This window comes from Triticum aestivum, chromosome 1D (assembly GCF_018294505.1).
Source record: "Triticum aestivum cultivar Chinese Spring chromosome 1D, IWGSC CS RefSeq v2.1, whole genome shotgun sequence".
NCBI lineage: Eukaryota > Viridiplantae > Streptophyta > Magnoliopsida > Poales > Poaceae > Triticum > Triticum aestivum.
In genome coordinates, this window is record NC_057796.1 from 351,865,710 (window position 1) to 351,871,709 (window position 6,000).

Below are 6,000 nucleotides of genomic sequence, written 5' to 3' on the forward strand. Positions count from 1 at the left end.
GAACTCCCTCCGAACTATCATCAGGCACATGTGGCATGAGAAGTAGCTACTGTCACCAATGTCACATACATAACAAAAAAGATTTTCACCATGGGCTTATATGCATGAGTATGATTCCACATAAAATAACACCATTCCACATTAGCATAAATGATGGAGTTCTAGAATATTCTAGCAAAATAGCACCCAACTTGTATCATATTTGAGTTCAAGATGCTTGCCTTCAAGGTGTGGAGGGGTGAGGTGCACTCCAGAACTTTTGAAAGTTATAATCTCCCCTCCAAATTCCTATTTTCAAAAATATTCAAATAACACATACTTTAAAAACAGCGCAAAAAGATGACCTAGATATTTTTGAAATAAATCTTAAAATAAACTAGGTGGAATTTGAGAGAGGTAGGAAAAAGAATTAATTCATTTGGAGTTTTATTTAAAAAGATATAGCCAGTCAAAGTTTCAGTCAAAATCTGATTTTAAAATAAAACAGAAAAGAAAACGTTTCGGATGAAATACGCTTTCGAGAGGGGGACACGTACTTCGGGCTTTACGCCTCCACTTAAAACAGCGCGGGCTGGCTTGGGGTCACTGACAGTGGGTCCAGGGGGCCCACTGGTCAGGTTTGACCAGTCGCCCGCGCCTCCCTCCTCCTCTGTCCGAGTGGTGGCGGGCTCCGGTGATCGACGCCGGCGAACGGCGGTTCCCCACGGGGCCCCGGGGGCAGGGATGGATCCGCCAGTCCAGGGCGGTCCTCCCGGTGGGCGCTAGGTTGGCGGGGGTGGAGGGGAGTCGCCGGCGGCGAGCTCCGCGACGGAGGTGGCTTCGGGAGGTTTTGGGGACTAGAGCTACGGTGGTTCCCGATCGTGTTTGAGAGGTGGGGTGGCTCCGCAAGGTTCAGGGGAGTTGAACGGTGGCTCCAGACGGACGGGGGAGGCTCTGGTTGCGACGAGCGGGACCGGAACGTGGCGGCGGCCGAGCTGACCGGAGAGGGGGAAGACGGCCTCCCTTGGTCGATTGCAGGCTATGGGAGCGCTAGGTGGGTGGCTTGAGCTTTCCTGAGTGACTGGACGAGCTCGGGGCTCCTCTTATAGGCGGCCAAGGTCGGTTCCCGCGGCGGCCGTGGATAAGAACGGCGAACCGCCGTTCTGTAGCTGCAAGGCGACGTGGCGGCGACGAGCGCGTGCCGACGAGCTTGCGGATGAGGTCGAGCTGTTCCAGGGGGCAGTTGGCGCGCGCGTGTGGCTTGGGCGGCGCCGTCCATGGCAGAGACCGGCTGCCGACGCCGGCGTGCCGCCAAGGGGCTCTGACGGCGGCGCTGTAGGGCGCCAGGGGAGGGCTTGGAGCGCTCTGGTGTGTGGACGAGGACGGGCGTGGCTCTGCAGGCGAGCAAGGGCCAGGGGTGGGACGCGGCGACCCGTGCACACGCACGTGCAAAACGCGCGCTCTGGGCGCGCCCAGCGCATGCACGCCAGGTGCTCGACGAAATGCCAGCGTGTGTTAGAGAGCTCGGATGATGCTGGTAGTTAACAGGCCTGGGTTAGGGTTAGCTAGGAGCTTAGTGGACAAGTTAGTTAGGTCAGAGGATCAAGCTCACAATGCCAACTAAAAATCATGCCAAATTTGGCCATGCCACAAAGTGCTCGACAGAATGTCATGGGCATCTAGGCATCTCTTGGGGTGGCCAAAAACTCCAGATCATAGTCTCTTTAGATGCTAAAGAAGGTGGAAAGGTTAGTTTGGCAAAAACAGAAACTTGTTAGTGCAAGTTTTTGAGAAAACCAATTCTGGACAGAAAGAAAAGGGCATCATTTCATGGACCAAACATACTCCAATGGGTCCACTCTCCTGGGCTTAAGGGTTTTGCAGGGTGGTCTATAAGTAGGAAAAAGAGTCATGGGTAAAAGGACAAGTTAAAATATGGTTGTATTAGAAAATGCCAAACTGAACCAGAGAGCAAAAGAGGATGATTTGCTCAAATTTTTCAAAGCACACTCATAGGTTTTTGCATAAAGTTGAATTATATACTCCTACTGACCTCCCCTAATTTTGGTGGAAGTTTTAAAGGAATATTTAAATAGGTTGTAGTGCAAATTACAAACTGGACCAGATTTGAAAACTTGAGGTAGGGCTCAAAATCTCCAAATGACTAAAAGAGATTTTTGCATAAAAGTGATGTGGGAACATCACATGACATCTCCAAATTTTGGTGGCAATTTTAAAGAAGTATTTGAAAGGGTTGTAGTGCAAATGAGGCTCTAAAGCTTATAAAAATCATTTTTAAAAGAATAAAGCTCAGGAAAAACAATTATGCAAATAAATCCACTGATAAAAGCAATGTTTTCTTGAGAGGGTATACAAGTCCAATAATATTTTTGGAAAGTTTTCACTTGGGGTAAAAACTCCACAATATTAAAGAAAAGAGAGGTTCTGAAATCAAAAGATAAATCCAGAAAAATAAAAATTTTATTTCCTGGCAAAATTTTAATTGATAAATCATGGTTAAATTTTTGGGGTGTTACAAAATACCCAGGCGCTACTACGAGCATTAGTAAGGTACACATCAATAACATGTATATCAAATATACCTTTCACTTTGTCATCCTTCTTATCCGCCAAATACTTGGGGCAGTTCCGCTTCCAGTGACCAGTCCCTTTTCAGTAGAAGCACTCAGTTTCAAGCTTAGGTCCAGACTTGGGCTTCTTCCCGGGAGCAGCAACTTGCTTGCTATTCTTCTTGAAGTTCCCCTTCTTTCCTTTGCCCTTTTTCTTGAAACTAGTGGTCTTGTTAACCATCAACACTTGATGCTCCTTCTTGATTTCTACCTCCGCAGCCTTGAGCATTGCGAAGAGCTCGGGAATAGTCTTTTCCATCCCTTGCATATTATAGTTCATCACGAAGCCTTTGTAGCTTGGTGGCAATGATTGAAGAACTCTTTCAATAACTCTATCATCCGGAAGATTAACTCCCAGCTGAGTCAAGTGGTTATGGTACCCAAACATATTGAGTATGTGTTCACTGACAGAACTGTTCTCCTCCATCTTGCAGCTATAGAACTTGGAGACTTCATATCTCTCAACTCGGGCATTTGCTTGAAATATTAACTTCAACTCCTGGAACATCTCATATGCTCCATGACGTTCAAAACGTCTTTGAAGTCCCAATTATAAGCCGTAAAGCATGGCACACTGAACTATCGAGTAGTCATCAGATTTAGCTTGCTAGACGTTCATAACATCCGGAGTTGCTCCTGCAGCAGGCCTTGCACCTAGCGGTGCTTCAAGGACGTAATTCTTCTGTGCAGCAATGAGGATAATCCTCAAGTTACGGACCCAGTCTGTGTAGTTGCTACCATCATCTTTCAACTTAGCTTTCTCTAGGAACGCATTAAAATTCAAGGGAACGGTAGCACGGGCCATTGATCTACAATATAGATACGCGAAAACTATCAGGACTAAGTTCATGATAAATTTAAGTTCAATTAATCATATTACTAAAGAACTCCCACTTAGATAGACATCCCTCGAGTCATCTAAATGATCGCGTGATCCATATCAACTAAACCATGTCTGATCATCACGTGAGATGGAGTAGTTTTTAGTTGTGAACATCTCTATGTTGATCATATCTACTATATGATTCACGTTCGATCTTTCGGTCTCAGTGTTCCGAGGCTATGTCTGTACATGCTAGGCTCGTCAAGTTTAACCCGAGTATTCCGCACATGCAAAACTGTCTTGCACCCATTGTATGTGAACGTAGAGCTTATCACACCCGATCATCACGTGGTGTCTCGGCACGATGAACGGTCGCAACGGTCCATACTCAGGGAGAACACTTATAGCTTGAAATTTAGTGAGGGTTCATCTTATAATGCTACCGTCGTACTAAGCAAAATAAGATGCATAGAAGATAAACATCACATGCAATCAAAATATGTGACATGATATGGCCATCATCATCTTGTGCCTTTGATCTCCATCTCCAAAGCACCTTCATGATCTCCATCGTCACCGGCTTGATGATGACCCACAAGTATAGGGGATCTATCGTAGTCCTTTCGATAAGTAAGAGTGTCGAACCCAAGGAGGAGCAGAAGGAAATGATAAGCGGTTTTCAGCAAGGTATTCTCTGCAAGCACTAAAATTATAGGTAATAGATAGTTTTGTGATAAGATAATTTATAACGAGCAACAAGTAACAAAAGTAAATAAAGTGCAGCAAGGTGGCCCAATCCTTTTTGTAGCAAAGGACAAGCCTGGACAAACTCCTATATAAAGGAAAGCGCTCCCGAGGACACATGGAAATTATCGTCAAGCTAGTTTTCATCACGTTCATATTGTTGGGAATCGTAGCATAATTTTAAAATTTTCCTACGCTCACCAAGATGCATCTATGGAGTCTACTAGCAACGAGGGGAAAGGAGTGCATCTACATACCCTTGTAGATCGCGAGCGGAAGCGTTCCAATGAACGTGGATGACGGAGTCGTACTCGCCGTGATCCAAATCACCGATGACCGAGTGCCGAACGGACGGCACCTCCGCGTTCAACACACGTACGGTGCAGCGACGTCTCCTCCTTCTTGATCCAGCAAGGGGGAAGGAGAGGTTGATGGAGATCCAGCAGCACGACGGCGTGGTGGTGGATGTAGCGGGTCTCCGGCAGGGCTTCGCCAAGCTTCTGCGAGAGAGAGAGAGAGGTGTTGCAGGGGAGGAGGGAGGCGCCCAAGGCTGTAGGTTGCTGCCCTCCCTCCCCCCCTTTATATAGGCCCCCTTGGGAGGGGGGCGGCCAAAACCCTTCTAGGGTTGGGGGGCGGCGGCCAAGGGGTGGAAAGGGGTGCCTTGCCCCCCAAGGCAAGGGGGAAGTCCCCCCACCCTAGGGTTCCTAACCCTAGGCGCATGGGGGGAGGCCCAAGGGGGGGCGCCCAGCCCACTAGGGGCTGGTTCCCTTCCACTTTCAGCCCATGGGGCCCTCCGGGATAGGTGGCCCCACCCGGTGGACCCCCGGGACCCTTCCGGTGGTCCCGGTACAATACCGGTAACCCCCGAAACTTTCCCGGTGGCCGAAACTTGACTTCCTATATATAATTCTTCACCTCCGGACCATTCCGGAACCTCTCGTGACGTCCGGGATCTCATCCGGGACTCCGAACAACTTTCGGGTTTCCGCATACATATATCTCTACAACCCTAGCGTCACCGAACCTTAAGTGTGTAGACCCTACGGGTTCGGGAGACATGCAGACATGACCGAGACGCCTCTCCGGTCAATAACCAACAGCGGGATCTGGATACCCATGTTGGCTCCCACATGTTCCACGATGATCTCATCGGATGAACCACGGTGTCGAGGATTCAATCAATCCGTATGCAATTCCCTTTGTCAAACGGTATGTTACTTGCCCGAGATTCGATCGTCGGTATCCCAATACCTTGTTCAATCTCGTTACCGGCAAGTCTCTTTACTCGTACCGCAATGCATGATCCCGTGACTAACGCCTTAGTCACATTGAGCTCATTATGATGATGCATTACCGAGTGGGCCCAGAGATACCTCTCCGTCACACGGAGTGACAAATCCCAGTCTCGATCCGTGCCAACCCAACAGACACTTTCGGAGATACCCGTAGTGCACCTTTATAGTCACCCAGTTACGTTGTGACGTTTGGCACACCCAAAGCACTCCTACGATATCCGGGAGTTGCATGATCTCATGGTCTAAGGAAAAGATACTTGACATTGGAAAAGCTCTAGCAAACGAAACTACACGATCTTTTATGCTATGCTTAGGATTGGGTCTTGTCCATCACATCATTCTCCTAATGATGTGATCCCGTTATCAATGACATCCAATGTCCATAGTCAGGAAACCATGACTATCTGTTGATCAACGAGCTAGTCAACTAGAGGCTTACTAGGGACAGGTTGTGGTCTATGTATTCACACATGTATTACGATTTCCGGACAATACAATTATAGCATGAATAATAGACAATTACCATGAA